Below are 18,648 nucleotides of genomic sequence, written 5' to 3' on the forward strand. Positions count from 1 at the left end.
CAGAGGGAGGGAACGTTGAACTCAAGGAGCCAAGCTGGGCTCCTCCCGCTGGATGCAAGGGAAGCAGTGTGATGGGAGTGGAGAGAGCACCGGCCTGGGAGTCGGGAGGACCTAGATTCGAATCCCTCTCCTCCACTTGTCAGCTGTAGGACCTTGAGCAAGTAGCTTCACATGTGGAATGGGTCCGTTTGTTATGTAATAGTAATGTGGGTATTTGTTAAGTGCTTACCATGTGCACTTGGGGTAGACACAGGAGAATCAGGTTGTCCCACGTGGGGCTCACAGTCAATCCCCATTTTACAGATGAGGGAACTGAGGCCCAGAGAAGTGAAGTGACTTGCCCACAGTCACAGAGCTGACAAGTGGCAGAGCTGGGATTCGAACTCATGACCTCTGATTCCCAAGCCCGGGCTCATTCCACCGAGCCACGCTGCTTATGTAGTACTCTACCAAGCACTTGGTACAGTGCACACTGCAAGCGCTCAATAAATACCACTGAATGAATTCATATTCTCCCTCCTCCCTTTGTGGATGTGTAAAGAAAACAGCCATTCCTGTAAAACCAGGAGCGTGTCGTCAAAAACTCATCTAAGAAATCCGGACTGTTTACACTGAAGCAGAAAGGTCACGGTTTGGGCAAGGAATTTGGTTTCAGGCCCATCGTGTTTCGGTGGGACGCTACTGGGAGCTAACAGGAGAATCCACAGGGTGATTCGAGGACTACGTGGCCATTTTGAAACTTTCTAATGCTGTAGCGACATCTTTTGTGAATCGTGCACAAGTATCCCAGAGACACTGTGACACTCTCGACCCTGTACCTAGACCGTCCCGTCCTGCTTTACTGCGGAGCCCTCAAGGAAAAATCCCTCTAAGGCCCAGACCACTGGAAGAATTCTCACCTGAACACGAAAGTGAAGGGAGAAAGAGCAGGGGGAGAATAAGAAAATGAAAGGGGAAAGTAGGAGAGGGATTTTAAAGCAGTCGCCGAGATCGTTCATCTGAGGGATTCCGAAGACCGTTAATGACACCGGAGCGGTCCTCGGCTTCGAGGCTGTGTTGTTGATGGAGAGACTGTGGCCGGGAGCATGAGAGCCCTTAAAAGAGCAGCTTGGCCTAGTGGAAAAAGTACGGGGACTGTGGCCGGGAGCATGAGAGCCCTTAAAAGAGCAGCTTGGCCTAGTGGAAAAAGTACGGGCCCGAGAGTCAGAAGGACCTGGGTTCTAATTCCAGATCTGCCACAAGTCTACTGTGTGACCTTAGGCAAGTGCCTTCATTTCTCTGTGCCTCAGTTACCTCATCTGTCAAAAGGGGACGGCAATTGTAAGTCTCATGTGGGACACTGGACTGTGTCCAACCTGATTTGCTTGTATCTACCACAGTGCCTGGAACACAGTATGTGCATAACATATACTGCAATTATTATTAGATCTCTCATACACGATGGTCCATATCTTTCTGATCCTTTCCGTTTGGGGCCAGCACTGCATGGCCTAGTCGAAAAACACAGGCCTGGGAGTCAGAGGACCTGGGTTCTCATCGCGGCTCCGCCACTTGCCTGCTCGGTGACCTCGGGCCCCAGTTATCCCAATGTAAAATGGGGATTCAATCCTCCTTCCTCCCCCTTAGACGGAGAGCCCCACGTGGGTCAGCAACTGTGCCCTCACCGTTGCTTTGCATCTACCAGAGAAGCAGTGTGGCCCGGGCTTCGGAGTCAGAGGTCGTGGGTTCTAATCCCGGCTCCGGTACTTGTCAGCTGTGTGACTTTGGGCAAGTCACTTCACTTCTCTATGCCACAGTTACCTCATCTGTAAAAAGGGGGTTAAGAATGTGAGACGTGGGACAACCTGATTACCTTGAATCTCCCCCAGCACTTAGAACAGGGCTTGGCACGTAGTAAGAGCTTAACAAATGCCATCATTATTATTATCTTCTACGATTAAGGCCTCTTTTCTCTGACTCCCTCTCCGTTCCGGGTCATCTATTCATTTGGATCTGTGCCCTTTGGACATTTGGCATTCATCCCACCCTCACCCCCACAGCTCTTCTATACATATCTGTGATTTATTTATATTCAATTGTATTGAATAAAATAAAATTTCATTTATACAGTCTCTCCCCTAGACTGTAAGCTCATTGTAGGCAGGAAATGTATCTACCAAATCTGCTGCACTATATTCTCCTGAGTCCTTCTCCTGTTCCGCACATGGTAAGTGCTCAGTAAATACTAGATTGATCTAGCCCAGGGCTTGGCACCTTGAGTGGACTAAGTAAACGCTTAACAAGTACCATAGGAAAAAAAAGGCTAAAAAGGGGCAAGGTAGATCTGCTCGCCAGCAGGGTAATTGATTTGTTTTACAGTAGTGGTGATGGTTTGCACTGAGCCATCCACACTCTCTCGCCCTGCAGTTTCCACTATAAAATGGCTGGCAGGGAGAATGCCAGAATGCAGGTGATGGGATGGCACGCAACAGAATGCCTGACCATTTCAAGAGCAGCAGACACTTCTGTGTTCTCATCCTTTTCTAAGCCATTGTTGAGACTGACGCTCAGGGTCAGGGTGGCTTAGGGTTAAGAGATTATTTCCATTTTCTTCAAATTCCCGTCACGAAAAACACAGAGGTCAAAGGAAAAAAACAACACACGAGCCAAGAGGGGGCTAATGCGGCTTGTTGCCTGGGCTTGTATCCAAAGGACAATGACAACAGTGAGACATTTAATTTCTAGAGAGCTTTTCTTTTCTCAGAGTGCTGCCGTACCAATTATCTCTTTGGTTCCTTAGGTTTTCTGCGTAGTGGGGAGAGGCAGGGATAATTACACCATTTTACAGATGAGGAAGCTGAAGCTCAGAGAGGTAAAATGACTTGACCAAAGCCACAGAGCCTGGCAGCTGTAAAGCTGGAACGGGAACTCTGGTCTCCCGGCTCCCAGCGAACAGCCCGGGTGCTCTTGCGGGTGTGGTGATGGTTTGCGTCCCATCTTGCTGGGTGGAGCGCCATGCTCTGTGCCCAGCCCCAGGCTCTGCCCACTAGACCACAATGCTTCCCAAAGAAGCCATCTTTTCCTGGAAAGCCCCTGCCAGTTGACACGGCCGTATTATACTCGCCCAAGCGTTTAGTACAGTAATCTGAAGTTTCTAACCCTCTGTTTATTTATTCTTAGGGCACCAGCCCTAAGACTGAGACTTAGAGTCCCAAGAAATAATGAGAAGCAGTGTGGTATAGTGGATAGAGCACGGACCTGGGAGTCAGAAGGACCTGGATTCTAATACTGGCTCAACCATTTTTCTGATGTGTGTGACCTTGGGCAAGTCACTTCACTTCTCTGGACCTCAGTTACCTCATCTGTAAAATGAAGACTAAGCCTGTGAGCCCCATATGGGATAGGGACTGTGTCCAGCCTGATTACCCTGTATCTACCCAAGAGCTTTGAGTGGTGCCTGGCATATGGTAAGTGCCTAAATACCATAGAAGAAAGAAATGAAAGAGAAAGCAAAATAGATGACAATAAAAATGATGATAATAATAATAACTGCTTAAGTCAAATGCTTAGTACGAACCAAGCACTGTATAAAATGGGGATTGAGACCATGAGCCCCACATGGGACAGGGGCTGTGTCCAACTCAATCTGCTTATATCCACCCCAGTGCTTAATTCAGTCCCTGGCACCTAGTAAGGGCTTAACAAATACCGTCATCATCACTGTACTTACTGCTGGGGTAGTTAGAGACACAGTTCCTGCCCCGTCTCTTCCCAGTCTAGTCCATACTTCAGCCGGCTACCCGGATCGATTTTCCACAAAAAAAGTTCAGGCCATGTTTCCCCACCCCTCAAGAAATACCAATGGTTACCCATCCGCCTCCGAAACAAACAGAAACTCCTTACCGACGTCTTTAAAGCAGTCCATCACTTTGCTCTCTCCTACCTCACCTCGCCGCTCTCCTACTACAACCCAGCCCATGCACTTGGCTCCTCTAATGCCAACTTTCTCACTGTACGGCAGTATCATCACTCTCGCCACAGACCTCTCGCCTACATCCTGCCTCTGCCCTAGAACACCCTCTCTCTTCATATTCGACAGATGATCACTTTCCCCACCTTCAAAGTCTCACTGAAAGCCCATCTCCTTTAAGAGGCCTTCCCTGACTAGGCCAACACTTCCTCTTCAATAGTAGTATTTATTGAGCGCTTACTATGTGCAGAGCACTGTACTAAGCGCTTGGAATGAACAAGTCGGCAACAGATAGAGACAGTCCCTGCCGTTTGATGGGCTTACAATCTAATCGGGGGAGACAGACAGACAAGAACACTTCTCCCACTCCCTTCTGTATCACCCAATCTGCACCTTTTCTTTGCCCCTCCCTCAGCCCCACAGCACTTACGTACATCTCGTTACTTATTTATATTAATGCCTGTCTCCCCCTCTAGACTGTAAGCTCGTAGTGGGCAGGGAATGCACCTGTTTATTGTTATATTGTACCCTCCAAGTTCTTAGTACAGTGCTCTGCACAGAGTAAGCACTTAATAAATACAACCGACTGATATGTCCGACAGGGGATTCCCCATCTAAGTAGGAGGGAGAGCAGATATCGAATCCCTATTTTATAGATGAGGAAAATGAGGAAATTAGAAATGAAGTGACTTGCCCAAAGTCACACGGCAAGCAGGTGGCAGAACCAGAATTAGAACCCAGGTCCTCTGACTCCCAGGCCCGGGTTCTTTCCACTAGGCCACGTTGAAACGAGAAGCTGGGAGCACGGGGGACTGAAAAATACTGATGAAGGAAAGGGAAGCAAGATAAAGGGAAGATGCCAAATCTTAATTCCGGGTGCCTGCAACCTTTTGGGAAGAAGCCAAACATAAAAGCAAGAGTCTCCTAGCAAGGCTCCGAGCCGGCCAACGCAGGTCTAAATCAGAACTGCTGCTGCTGAGAGAGAGGCATGGAAAAAGCAGAAAACAAAGGCGTGGTCCTCACATTGGGTTGACCCAGGGGAACTGAAAAGGATTTAGAAAAGTTCTGAATATGAGTGGGTTCTAATCCCGGCTCCACTACTTGCCTGCTGTGTGATTTGGGGCAAGCCACTTCATTTTTTCTGGGTCTCGGTTACCTCACCTGCCAAATGGGGATTAAGACCGTGAGTCCCACGTCCAACCTGATTACCTTGTATGTCAGTGCTTAGAACAGTACCTGGCACTTAATGAATACCATAAAAAAACAAGTCACCATATGTGAGGCTCCATTCTAGACTGTAAACTCATTGTGGGCAGGGAATTTCTCTGCTCACTGTTGTACTATACACTCTCAAGCGCTTAGTACATAGTAAGCAGAGCACAGAGTAAGTACTCAATAAATACCATGGATGGATTGATCGGCAAATGTCCTGCAAGGCTCTGTCCTAGATCCTTGGGGAAAGAATATTCATAAGTAAAAGGGTCATGACCCCTGCCATCAAAACCAGTAACTTAATTTCTCGATATCTAGGTTACCTCCTCTGTAAAATGGAGATTCCACATCTGTTTTCCCTCCTTCTTAGATGGTGAACCCCATGTAGGACATGAACTGTGTCTCTCTACTCCAGAGCTAATGTTAATAAAGGGACAAGTTTCAGTTTTTTTATAATGGCACTTAAGCATTTACTATGTACCAGACTCTGTACTAAGCGCTAGGGTAGATACGAGCTAATCTGGTTGGGACACAGTCCACGCCGCACATGGGGCTCACAGTCTTAATTCCCATTTCACAGATGAAGTAACAAGCACGGAGAAGTTAAATGACTTGCCCAAGGTCACACAGCAAGCAAGCAGGGGAGGCGGGGTTAGAACCCAGATCCTTCTGACTCCTAAGGCCGTGCTCTATCCACTAAGCCATGCTGTAGTTGAGGGAGAGAGCAAATAGATGTAAATAAAAGACATGAGTGAATTATTAATTAAGCAATAAATACATTCCTTTAAGCAACAGATACATTCCTTTAAACTTGCAAACTCATTGTGGGTAGGGAACATGTCCACCCACTCTGTGACAATGAATTCTCCCAAGCACTTAGAAGAGGGCTCTGCACACGGTAAATGCTCACTAAATACCAATGATTGATTCACAAATGCTGAAGTGGCTGATGGGCGGGCATTTTCAGGAAGCTGAAGGATGGAAGGCCTCCTGGAGAAGGTGGTTTTTAGGAGAGTTTTGAAGAAGGGAAGAAGTAGTTTGCTGAAGACGATGGGAAGACCCTTCCAAAATTGGAGGAAGAGAGGGAAATAATAATAATGGCATTTTTTATGTGCTTATTAGGTGCCATGCACTGAACTAAGCACCGGGGTAGATAGAATGGAAAATGGAGATGGTATGGTATTATTAAGTGCTTAGTATGTGTCAGGCACTGTACTAAGCGCTGGGGAAGAAACAAGTTAATCGGGCTGGATACAGCCCAAGTCCCACATGGATAATCAGATTGGATACTTTCCCCGTCCCACAGGGACTCAGAGACGAAGAGGGAAGGACAACGGGCGTATCTTTCCCCATTTTACAGGGCAGGAAACTGTGGCACAGAAAAGTTAAGTGACTTGCTCAAAGTCATACAGTAGACAGATGGCAGAGCCGGGATCAGAACCCAGGACTCCACCTCCTACCCTTGTGGTCTTTCAATCAGGCAGGGGAAGAACATGGAATTCATGGCCTTTTCATTTGTTTAAAGTAGAGGTTAAGGACGTCTCTCTCTCTCTCACTCAAGAGGTTTTTCCCGGCCAGGGAAAAATGCCGGGTCTGGGAAACACACTCAAGTGTGTGTTCACAAGCACCCCACCCTGGAACGACGCCTCTCTTCTCTCCTTGTGACGAGGAGGGAACTCTGCCACTGGTCATGTACATACCTTCCATTATATATTACAAACTGCTCATTTATTTGTATTAATGTCTGTCTCCCCTTCTAGGTTCATGATGGGCAGGGAACACATCTGCTAATTCTGTTGAAATGAACTCTTCCAAGCGCTTCGTACAGTGCTCTGCACAGAGTAAGCCCTCAATAAATACGACTGAATGGCTGATTGACTGGAAGCCCACTATTCATTCATTCACTGAATAGCATTTATTGAGCGCTTATTATGTGCAGAGCACTGTACTAAGCGCTTGGAATGTACAATTCGGCAACAGACAGAGACAATCTCTGCCCAGTGATGGGCTCACAGTCTAATTGGGGGAGACAGACAAAAACAATAGCAATAAATAGAATCAAGGGGATGTACACCTCATTAACAAAAATAAATAGGGTAATAAAAATATATACAAATGAGCAGATGAGCACAGTGCTGAGGGGAGGGGAAGGGAGAGGGGGAGGAGTAGAGGGAAAGGGGGGGCAAAGAGGGCCTAGCTGAGGGGAGGTGAAGGGGACGGCAGAGAGGGAGCAGAGGGAGCAGAGGGAAAAGGGGAAGCTCAGTCTGGGAAGGCCTCTTGGAGGAGGTGAGCTCTTAGTAGGGCAATAATAATAATGTGGGTATTTGTTAAGCACTTACTATGTGCAGAGCACTGTTCTAAGTGCTGGGGTAGATACAGGGTAATCAGGTTGCTTCCCGTGAGGATCACAGTTAATCCCCATTTGACAGATGAGGTAATTGAGGCACAGAGAAGTGAAGTGACTCACCCACAGTCAAGCAGCTGACAAGTGGCAGATCCGGGATTCAAACCCATGATCTCTGACTCCCAAGCCCGGGTTCTTTCCACTGAGCCACGAGATGGACAGAATGGAAAACGTAGACCCTGAACGTGAGCTGCCGGTCTTCCAAGCTTTGTGTTAGCAGTCCTTCTGACTCTCAGCCCGTGCTCTATCACTAGGCCGAGCACTTACTGTGTGTGAGTAGAGCACTGTACTATGAACTCGGGAGAGCATAATATAAGAGTCCATAGACAAGAATTGCAATTCTTGGGTCAAACCAACGGGCCACTCAGTTTTGGGCTCTTTCTCCAACAGGGACAACGTCTCCACCTTGAACCGCCCTCTTAATTCATTCATTCATTCAATAGCATTTATTGAGCACTTACTATGTGCAGAGCACTGTGCTAAGCGCTTGGAATGTACAATAATGTTATCATTTGTTAAGTGCTTACTACATGCCAAGCAGTGTTCTAAGCGCTGGGGGAGAGACAAAGTGATCCAGTTGTCCCACGTGGGGCTCAGTCTTCATCCCCATTTTACAGATGGGGTCACTGAGGCCCAGAGAAGGGAAGTGACTTGTGCAAAGTCACACATCCTCTTCATCTGCTTTGAGGCACACACTCAACTCTCCTTTCTACCTCAAATTTCTACTAAAACCAGGCCCGTCCACCTCACTCCTCTGGCACTAACCTACTCACTGCACCTCCATCTTGGAGAAGCAGCGTGGCTTAGTGGAAAGAGCCTGGGCTTGGGAGTCAGAGGTCATAAGTTCTAATCCTGGCGCCGTCATTTAGTTGTGTGACGTTGGGCAAGTCACTTCACTTCCCTGGGCCTCAGTTCCCTCATCTATAAAATGGGGATTAAGACTGTGAGTCTCACGTGGGACAACTTGATTACCTTGCATCAACCCCAGCTCTTAGAACAGTGCTTTGCACATAGTGAGCGCTTAACAAATACCATAATTATTATTATTGACTCCCTCTCACCGCCAAACCCTCATCCGCGTCCTCCCACTGGCCAGGAACTCCCTCACTCTTCATATCTGACAGCTCCCCTCCCCTCCAACAATCAATCAATGGTATTTGAGCACTGACTGTTTGCAGAACACTGTGCTAAGCGCTTGGGAGTGTACAAAACACTAGGCAGATACTCTTCTCCTCTTGGAGATGTAAGGCTTTAAAGGAGGAGAGGGTGGTCTGTCATATACGAAAGGGGAAGAGGCATTTCCAGGCCAGAGAGAGGAGGTGAGCACAATAAGGGCTCACTTGGTAAATACCACTGATTGATTTTCCAATAAACTGCGTAAGCTTCAGTTATATGCACGGAAGTATCCTTTGGAGGAACCGATACAATAATCAGACCCCAAAACACGTAGAAAGGTTAAACCTTTTTCTAGGTTCGGGATGGAGGGAAGGGAGTGAGGGATCAAGGGGAAAGAAGAAAGGAATTTAGAAACTATTAAGCAGAGGTGCACACGGAAATCATTCTTTAAGTCGGAGGTAAAAAATTGACCGAAGTCATAAATATTCATTCATTCGTATTTACTGAGTGCTTACTGTGCGCAGAGCATTGTACTAAGTGCTTGGAAAGTAGCATTCAGCAATTAAGAGAGACAATCCCTGCCCACAATGGGCTTACAGTCTAGAAGGGGGGAGAAAAATGCATAAATATGTACTGGTCTTTGGCTCTAATATTGAGCAGGAAGATAGAAGTGAAAAAGACAGGCAAATGTTTAATAGGGACCTTGTGAGAAAGAAAATGTAGAAGATGCAGGAGTCAAGAAACCAGAATTACTTTGGCATTGAACTGAAACAGAAGATGTATTTGGGGGGAAGTTATGAATGAATGCTCTCTAAACCTCTAGACTGTAAACCCTCTAGACTGTAAACTTGTTACAAGCAGGGGGGCGTATCTACTAATTCTGTTGTATTGTACTCTCCCAAGCACTTAGTACAGTGCTCTGCACATAGTAAGCGCTCAGTAAATACCACTGATTGAGGGACTGATTACACCGAGCCTTCTGGGCAGGAGATGAAGATATTACACAACTCGAGAGCACTCTGAGAAAGCCGATTTGGGTTTTCGGTTTGGGTTCGTTGAATATAAGAGGCCTCAGAAAGGTAACTAGGAATCATTCATTCATTCAATCGTATTTATTGAGCATTTATCGGGTGCAGAGCACTGGACGAAGCACTTGGGCGAGTATAATACAACAATAAACAGACACACCCCCTGCCTGCAAGGAGCTTATTGTCTAGAGGGGGAGACACATTAATACACATTACAGATCTGTACACAAGTGCTGGGGGGCGTGATGAGCAAAGGGGGCAAGTCAAGGTGACATAGAAGGGAGTGGGGAAAGGGAGGTTTAGTCAGGGAAGGCCTCTTGGAGGAGATGTGCCCCCAAGAGAGTACCATTGGATACTGTTTCCGTTTTTTTATGCTATGTGTTACGCACTTTTTATAATAAAAATAATGATGGTATTTGTCAAGCCGTTACTATGTGCCAAGCCCTGTTTTAAGAGCTGGGGTAGATACAGGGTAATCAGGTTGTCCTACGTGGGGCTCGCAGTCTTAATCCCCATTTTACAGATGAGGCAACTGAGGCACAGAGAAGTTAAGTAACTTGCCCAAAGTCACACAGCTGACAAGTGGCGGAGCCGGTATTAGAACCCACGACCTCCGACTCCCAAGCCCATCCACTGAGCCACGCTGCTTCTTATGTGCCACGCACTGTACTGTAAGCCCGTCGAACGGCAGGGACTGTATCTGTTGCCGACTTGTTCATTCCAAGCGCTTAGTACAGTGCTCTGCACATAGTAAGCGCTCAATAAATACTATTGAATGAATGAATGAATACTAAGCACTGGAGTAGAGACAAGCTAATCAGATTGGACAGAGTCGCTGTCCACATGAAGCTCACAGTCTTAATCCCCATGGTATAGAGGACAGAGCATGGGTCAGAAGGACATGCGTTCGAATCCTGACTCTGCCACTTCCCTGTTGTGTGACCTTGGGGAAGTCACTTCACTTCTCGATGCCTCTGTTATCTCATCTGTAAAATGGGGAATTCTGAGCCCCAAATGGGACAGGAACCAAGTCCACCGTGATTTGTCTGTATCCACCCCAGCACTTAATACAGTGCCTGGCACATAGTAAGTGCTTAACAAATACCATTATTTTATAGATGAGGTTCCTAAGGCACAGAGAAGTTAAGTGTCTTGCCCAAGGCCACACGGCAGACAAGTGGCAGTGGTGGGATTAGAACCCAGGTCCTCTGACTCTCGGGCCCATGCTTTACCTACTAGACCACGCTGCTTCTCATAAAACATTAAACAGAGTTCAACGGCACATGCGCTATAATTTACTTTGTGGAATACCTGAATTGCAATTCTGCCGCACAGAATATTTCAGGGCAAACATAAATGGCTCTTCACCCCTGCTTACCTCCGCTTCCCTAGAAGAGTTCCCCACAACCACCACACACTCTGTCAATACAAATCTGATCTGTAGCTAGTGATGCCCCAGACCAAACCTGTACCAAAACAGAATTTCAAAAATATTTTCACCGGTCTTTTTGTTTTACCCCCATCAAAAGGAGCACTTATTGTACCTTCCTCTCGGCAGCGTGTTTGCCTCGGCTGAAAGGTACCTAAGGAAGTCTCGGAAGCGGGTGAGTCTGGTGCGTCTGCTGGTTCATTCCTGGCCACACTATCGGAGAAGTAAAACCACAACCCCCCAAAAAACCTCCCTCCCCGTCCCAACCACCTGCCCTCTGGGCCCGGAATAGGAAATTCCCGAGGTTTTCAAGACTCCCGGCATTTCAGAGAATGGTGAGCTCGTCTGGGTTCTCCGATACGGACGGGGGGCCCATCCTCCCCATCGGCATTTACAATCCCCTCTATCGGAAATCCGGACAGAACCGAGGGAGGGCTGGACCTCAATAGAATTAGATCCCACAAGGCAGACGGGATTTCGATTTTCCAAATGAGCACGGGGTGCTCTCGGCAGAGGCAACTGAAGGTCGTTGGGTATCACTCCTGATAAAGCCAGACCGGGGACTGGAAGCCGCTTTCCCGAATACGCTTGTGAACCTAAATCCCAATTTAACACCATAAGCCTCTCGATACGTGAACTATATTAACCGCCTGGTAGGCCCAGAATCTCCTTCGGTAAGCAGCATAATAAATGCTTCTTGAGAGCCATTTGAGCTTGAGTCCCTCCTGTAAGGGTGTGTAACTTCAGGGCCTGGCACTGATTTGTCCAAAACGTTATCACACCAAGTACGCCGCTTTGGCCTGGCAACGCCTCTGACAGGCCCGGAAAGCAGTTATCGTTTTCCCCATCGTAAAGACGCAGAAACACAGAGAGCTTAGGTGATTTTCCCCAGGTTCCGTGGCAGGGCAGCGGCAGAAGTGGAACTAAAATACAGAGCTCCAAACACCCACTCCTTCCTTCCGAGAAACCACACCGTGCTAGACCACAGGCCCGCCGATCCGACCAGCCAGGACACGGCTACCACGGCATCACCATTCTGTCTGTTCTAACGTACTCTCCCAAGCGCTGAGTACAGTGCTCTGCACACAGTAAGCGCTCAATAAATACGAGTGACTGACTGACCGAAACATCATCCCGGGGGGGGGGGGGGGGCTGACTCCATCCGTCCTCTGACCCTTGGGAAAACCCCCACGAGTTCCAAGCCCCCAGTTTTTCAAAACCCACAGCAGTGTATTTCATGTAAATGCTTCCGCCTCAGACACCTTTCCCTCCAGACTCTAAGCTCCTTGTGGGCAGGGAATACGTCTACCACCATCTCTGCTGCACTGTACTCTGCCAAGCACTTAGTACAGTGCTCTGCACAGCACTTAGTAGAGTGCTCTGCACACAGGAAGCGCTTGATAAATACCACTGATTGATCACCCGCACGTCCTACCGGCACCTCAAAATTAAAGTGCCTAAACCGGAACTTCTCCTCCTCCCGGCTAATCGTCTCCTCCAGCTAACTTTCCTATCCCAGGCCAATAACACTCCATCCCCTCTGGAAGCCCCCAACCTTTAAGGGTCACCTTGGACTCTTTGCTTTCTTTCAACTCCCATGCTCTGCCTGTCGCTAAATCCCGTAGCTTTTTCCGCTACAACATTTCCCAGCTTTTTTCATTTAATAGTATTTATTGAGCGCTTACTATGTGCAGAGCACTGTATTAAGCGCTTGGAATGCACTATTCAGCCACAGATAGAGACAATCCCTGCCCATTGGCGGGCTTACAGTCTAATCGGGGGAGACAGACAGACAAAAACGATAGCAATAAATAGCTCTGCCCATTCATTCCACCCCCTTCAACCGGCTACACCACCCCGGTTCCAGCACCCTACAACTAGATGACAGTGGTGGCCTCCTCGATGGTCTCCCTCCTTCCAGCCTCTCCCCTGCCCTCCGCCACCCGGCTGCACCCAACCCTCCACTCCTCAAAAATCTCCAACGCCTTCCCGTTTCCCTCCGCATCCCCCGGAGACTCCTAATAATGGACTTCAAAGCTCTCCACATTTTTCTCCATCTTACGCAACCATCCTCTTCATCTTCTACTCCCCAGCTCACTCTCATCATTCCCCTCAAAACAACCTTCTTTTTAATGGCATTTAGTAAGCACTTACTGGGCACTGGGGTGGACATCAGATAATCAGGGTGGGTGCAGTCCAGGTCCCACATGGGGCTCACGGTCTTCATCCCCATTTTACAGATGAGGTAACAGAGGCGCAGAGAAGTGACGTGTGACTTGCCCAAGGTCATCCGGGGGCAGACAGGTGGAGGAACCGGGATTAAAACCCGGTACTTCTGACTCCCAGTCCCCTGCTCTCTCCATCAGGCCCCGCTGCTTCTACTCTAGGTTACCACGACTACTACGACTTCGCGGGGAAGGGTTAGTAACCCCGGCGACATGCTTATTTCCCTAATGCAAAACGCTGTGGCGATCTACAAAGAGGTGAAAATCGGTAAGAGGATGGGCTGTCTGGAACCTAACAGTTAAAAGAGGAACATAAAAACGAAGCAGCGAACCAGGTGGGAAAGCAGATCGCAGACACCGAGCGCACCGCGTCACTTAAAACAAAAGTGAAAATCCAAACTCCGTGTGTGGAGTGCTGAAGTGTGGTGGGAAGGAGGAACCTCTTCTTGAGAAAATCCTCTTCTGATCTATTTTTACAGCCGTCTGACCCTGTAGACGGTGAGCTCGCTGCGGGCAGGGAAAGTGTCTACCAACTCCGGTGTACTGTACTCTCCCAAGGGCTCAGTACAGTGCTCTGCCCAGGGTAAGCGCTCAATAAATAACCATTAATGATAAGCTCCTTGCGGTCGGGGGTCGGGTCTATCAACTCCGTAGGATTGGGCTTTTCCAAGCGCTTAGTACGGTGCTCTGGACACAGTGAGCGCTCAGTAGATACCACTGACTGATTCTGCTTCTGCGTCAGCAGGATGTTGGTAGGCAGAAGGGGTCTCTGGGCATGCTTGGGTCTGCACTAATACGACCGTGAGTAATGCTCCAATAACAGAAGCAGCGTGGCTCAGTGGAAAAGAGCCCAGGCTTGGGAGTCAGGGGTCATGGGTTCGAATCCCAGCTCCGACGCTTGTCAGCTGGGTGACCTTGGACAAGTCACTTCACTTCTCTGTGCCTCAGTTACCTCACCTGGAAAATGGGGATTAAGGCTGCGAGCCCCACGTGGGACAACCTGGTCACCTTGTATCCCCCCAGCACTTAGAAGTGCTTTGCACATAGTAAGCGCTTAACAAATACCATCATTATTATCATTATTATTATTATCCAGTCTCCATGGATTCTGGCAGGGAACACCACCTTCCTGAAGGCACATCTCCCCAAGAGGCCTTCCCTGATTAAGCTCTCCTTTCGTTTCCTCTCCTCTTCTCCCACACTCTTCTCAGCTGCCTTGACTTAACCCCATTATTCATCCCCCCTCGCAGCCCCACAGCACTTACGTACACCTCCGTAATTTTAATTTGATTTACATTAATGTCTACCTCCCCCTCTAGACTGTAAGCACCTCATAGGCAGGGAATGTGTTTTATTGTACTCTCCCCAGTGCTTAGTCGTAATAATAATAACGGTAGTTGGTAAGCGCTTACTACGTGCCAAGCACTCTTCTAAGCGCTGAGGTAGATACGGGTAATCGGGTTGTCCCACGTGGGGCTCGCAGTCTTAATCCCCATTCTACAGATGAGGTCACTGAGGCGCAGAGCACTTAAGTGACTTGCCTAAAGTCACACAGCTGATAAGCGGCGGGGGCGGAATTAGAACCCACGACCTCTGACTCCCAAGCCCGGGCTCTTTCCACTAAGCCACGCTGCTTCTCGGCACAAAGTAACCGCTCAATAAATCCAACTGACTGCCAGATTTGGCCAAACTGTAAGCTCTAGGTGGGCAGGGAATGAGTCTGTTATAGCGTGCTCTCCCCAGTGCTTAGGACAGTGTTCTGCCCCTAAGCAGCGCTCCAGAAATACGATCGAAAGACTAGGACAGAGCGGGCGACGGCTGCCCTCGCTGAGCAGCCCAGCACAGGGATGAGATCCAGGAAGACGCCCAAGTGATGCCAACATCCCACGGGAACCCGCAGACCCCAATCCAACCGGACCCCCTATTTCGTCTGCCCCATTTAGGGTTACTCAGAATCCTCGAGGCCTAGCCTAAGTGGGGCAGGCCCTTTCACCCCCGCTCTTAAGGGGGTTCAAAGCCTCTGCTACCGGGGAGGGTAACAACTCAAAGAGACGAAGCAGCTAACATGTTTTTCGGCCAGCGCCGACGGATTCACGCTCTCCCGGGACGTGCATTTCAGCGAGGCCTGGCCGTGGCCACGGTTCTGCAGCGGGGCACGAGGGCTAAATTCAACCGCGCGGCTGCAGGCTTAGAAATTACCGGGGCACGAGATGACTCATTTGTTTTAACCGGAGGGGTTGACGACAGGGCTGGGGGGCCCGGGGAGGGTCGCGCTGGGAACATCGCCGCCGACGGAGCCGGATCCACGCACCGCACAGAGGGAATTCGGGCCCGAGAGCATTTTAGGACGGAAACCTCCGCCCAAAGGAGCAAACGAGACACAAGGTGAGGATGCATTGTTCGGGGGCACAGATTCGTGCTGTCCTTTCCAAATCCCTCCTGGCCTCGGTTTTTGAGACCCACGCTTCATCTCCCCCAAACTCGGCGAACTTTAAATTAGCCCCGAATCAAGCAAACGGGGTGGGATGCGGGCGGTGGGTCTCCCGGCCGGCCCGTCCTGGGTTCCGGAGTCGACCCCGAGGGGGACGGGTGGGGGGGGGGTCCCATTTTCTAGGGTCGCCTGCAACGGTTGGCTCTAGTGCCTGGGGTCAAGGCGAGACCCTCTGCTGGCTCCTGGGATGGGGGAGATCACTGCAGCAGCATTCATTCACTCAATCGTATTTATTGAACGCTTTCTGCGTGCGGAGCACTGTACTGAGCGCTCGACAGGGTACGATGCAACAACGGAGAGCCACATTCCCTGACCACAACGGGCTTACGGTCCGGAGACCTGGAGAAACAGCAGCAGGGGACCCTCCCTCGTATTCGGGGCCTGATCCAAACCCTGATCTTCTTTTCCACCTCCCACCCCATTCTTTCCCTTCCTCTTCCCCCTCCTCTTTCCTTTACATAACCCCGACTTCCTTGGAAAGCCAACCGGGAAGCCCTCTGGCCAGGGCCCAAACCGTCACATCAGCGCCTAGGACGGTGCTTGGCACCTGGTAAGCGCTCAACCAACACGATCATTATTATTATGGGTGAGCTCCCGGTGGGCAGGGGAGGCATCTGCTGGTCCCTCGTCCTCTCCCAAGGGCTTAGCACAGTGCTCTGCACGCGGCAAGCGCTCAGTCGATAGGATTAAATGGCATAATTGGTGGGGTGAGACCCCTCTCTACCCCCAGGCTGTCCCAAAGGGGGGGAGGGAATGAGGGAGGGAAGGGGACCGCGCCCCACCTTGGATCCGCAGCTAGGAAAAGGGGGTCCCCACATCCGCGGCTAGGAAAGGGGGTTCCCGGCCCTAGAAGGTTGGACTGGGGGTTGGTTTTGGGAGGGGGGGCTGAAGCTGTCCTGAGAGTCCCCCCTCCCCCAGCCCTCAGCTTGCCCCAACCTGTCCTAAAGGGGGGATGGGGAGGAGGGAATGAGAAAGGCAAAGAGACCCCCACCCCGCCTTGGATCCGAGCTAGGAAAGGGGGTCCCCGGGGCCTAGGAGGGAGATGGGGGGGAGGGAATGAGGAAGGGAAAGGGACCCCCACCCCACCTTGGATCTGCAGCTAGTAAGGGGGGGGGGGTGTCTCCGGGCCTAGGAGGTTGGATTGGGAGCTGGTTTGGGGGAGGGGGGCTGCGGCTGTCCCGGGGGGTCCCTCCTCCCCCCTGGTCCGGCCCCCAGCTTGCCCGAGCCTTTTCCAAAGGAGGTGATGGGGGAGGAAGGGAAGGGGACCCCACCCCACCTTGGATCCAAGCTAGGAAAGGGGGTCCCCGGGCCTTGGAGGTTGGATTGGGGGCTGGTTTTGGGGAGGGGGGCTGCAGCTGTCCTGGGGGTCCCTCCTCCCCCCTTGTCCAGCCCCCAGCCTGTCCCAAAGGGGAGATGGGGGAAGAAGGGAAGGGGACCCCACCCCAGCTTGGATCCAAGCTAGGAAAGGGGGTCCCCGGGCCTTGGAGGTTGGTTTGGGGGCTGGTTTTGGAGACGGGGGCTGCAGTCGTGCCGGGGGGGGTCCCCCCTTGTCCAGCTCCCCCCCACCTACCCCTCCCCACCCCCCCGTCTCCCGAGGGCCCGGTTACCCACCTATGGGGCGGGGGTCGCGGGGGGAGAGGGGGGTCTTCCAGCCGGGCCCGAAAAGGTGCATCCCGATTGGGGAGGGGGGCGCATCCCCAGCCTCGGATGCGAGGACGGAGCCGGGAGCAGCGGGAGCGGCAGGAGCAGGAGGAGGAAGGACCGGCCGGGGAGAGGAAAGGGAGGGGAAGGGGCGGGGAGGGAAATTGGGGGGAGGGGGAGGCGGGGGCGCGCGGGCACGCGCACACACACACACACACACAGACACCCACCCCGTGCCCGGCCTGAAGCTGCTCGACTCCTCGCTGCTGCAGCGGGGCCCTAATAACGATAACTGGGGCGGGGCGACCCCGGGGAGCACCAGCTAGCGCTGCGGCTCTTGCCTCCTGCTCCTCCTCCGGAGGGGGGCGATGGCAGGTCGGGGGGGGGGGGGGCAGGAGGGGGGAGCCCCCCGAAGCGACGCCCACCCCCTTGTCCTCCCCCTGCAGCTGCACCAGCTGCACCAGCTGCAGCGGCCGAGGCCGGTCCTGAGCAGCTGGAGTGACGTCATCCCCCCCCCCCGCGGGCCTCGGCCCCGCCCCCTCCGCGCCCCCGCGGGCGCGCGCACGTCCGCGCCCCGGGCACCGGCGCGCGCGGCCCCGCCCCCCCTCCCTCCGCGGGGACGCGCACGTCGGCGTCCTCCCCCCTCCCCTCCGCGGGGACGCGCGCGGCCTGAGGCGAGGCCTGGTGGCGCGCCCGAGGGAGCGGCACCAATAATAAAGTTGGGATGTGGGAAGCGCTTACTCGGTGCAGAGCGCTGTTCTAAGCGCTGGGGGAGATCCAGGGTCATCGGCTTGTCCCACTTGAGACTCACAGTCAATCCCCATTTTAATAATAATAATAACATTGGTATGTGTGAAGCGCTTACTCTGTGCAGAGCGCTGTTCTAAGCACTGGGGGAGATTACAAGGTCATCGGCTTGTCCCCCTTGAGGCTCACAGTCAATCCCCATTTTAACAATAAGAATATGAATAATAATGTTGGTATGTGTTAAGCGCTTACTCTGTGCAGAGCGCTGTTCTAAGCACTGGGGGAGATTACAAGGTCATCAGCTTGTCCCCCATGAGGCTCACAGTCAATCCCCATTTTAATAATAAGAATAATAATGTTGGTATGCATTAAGCGCTCACTATGTGCCAAGTGCTGTTCTAAGCGC

The 18,648-nt window shown here is 51.1% G+C and overlaps 1 protein-coding gene across 3 annotated transcripts in view; it reads right to left on the bottom strand.

The window, feature by feature from the left end:
* The window catches only part of NCOA7 (nuclear receptor coactivator 7), a 125,001-nt gene extending 107,178 nt beyond the window's left edge, over positions 1-17,823 (bottom strand). Inside the window, exon 1 of one of the 3 annotated variants that reach the window (XM_029054140.2) lies at positions 17,726-17,823. The gene's annotated coding sequence lies outside the window, so the exon portion shown is untranslated. Of the gene's footprint in view, positions 1-17,465; positions 17,610-17,725 lie in introns of those variants that run through there. The other 2 variants (XM_029054139.2, XM_029054141.2) reach the window with 2 other exon arrangements.
* Positions 17,824-18,648: the final 825 nt, after the last annotated feature.

The sequence above is a fragment of the Ornithorhynchus anatinus genome, chromosome 2, assembly GCF_004115215.2.
Source record: "Ornithorhynchus anatinus isolate Pmale09 chromosome 2, mOrnAna1.pri.v4, whole genome shotgun sequence".
Taxonomy (NCBI): Eukaryota; Metazoa; Chordata; class Mammalia; order Monotremata; family Ornithorhynchidae; genus Ornithorhynchus; species Ornithorhynchus anatinus.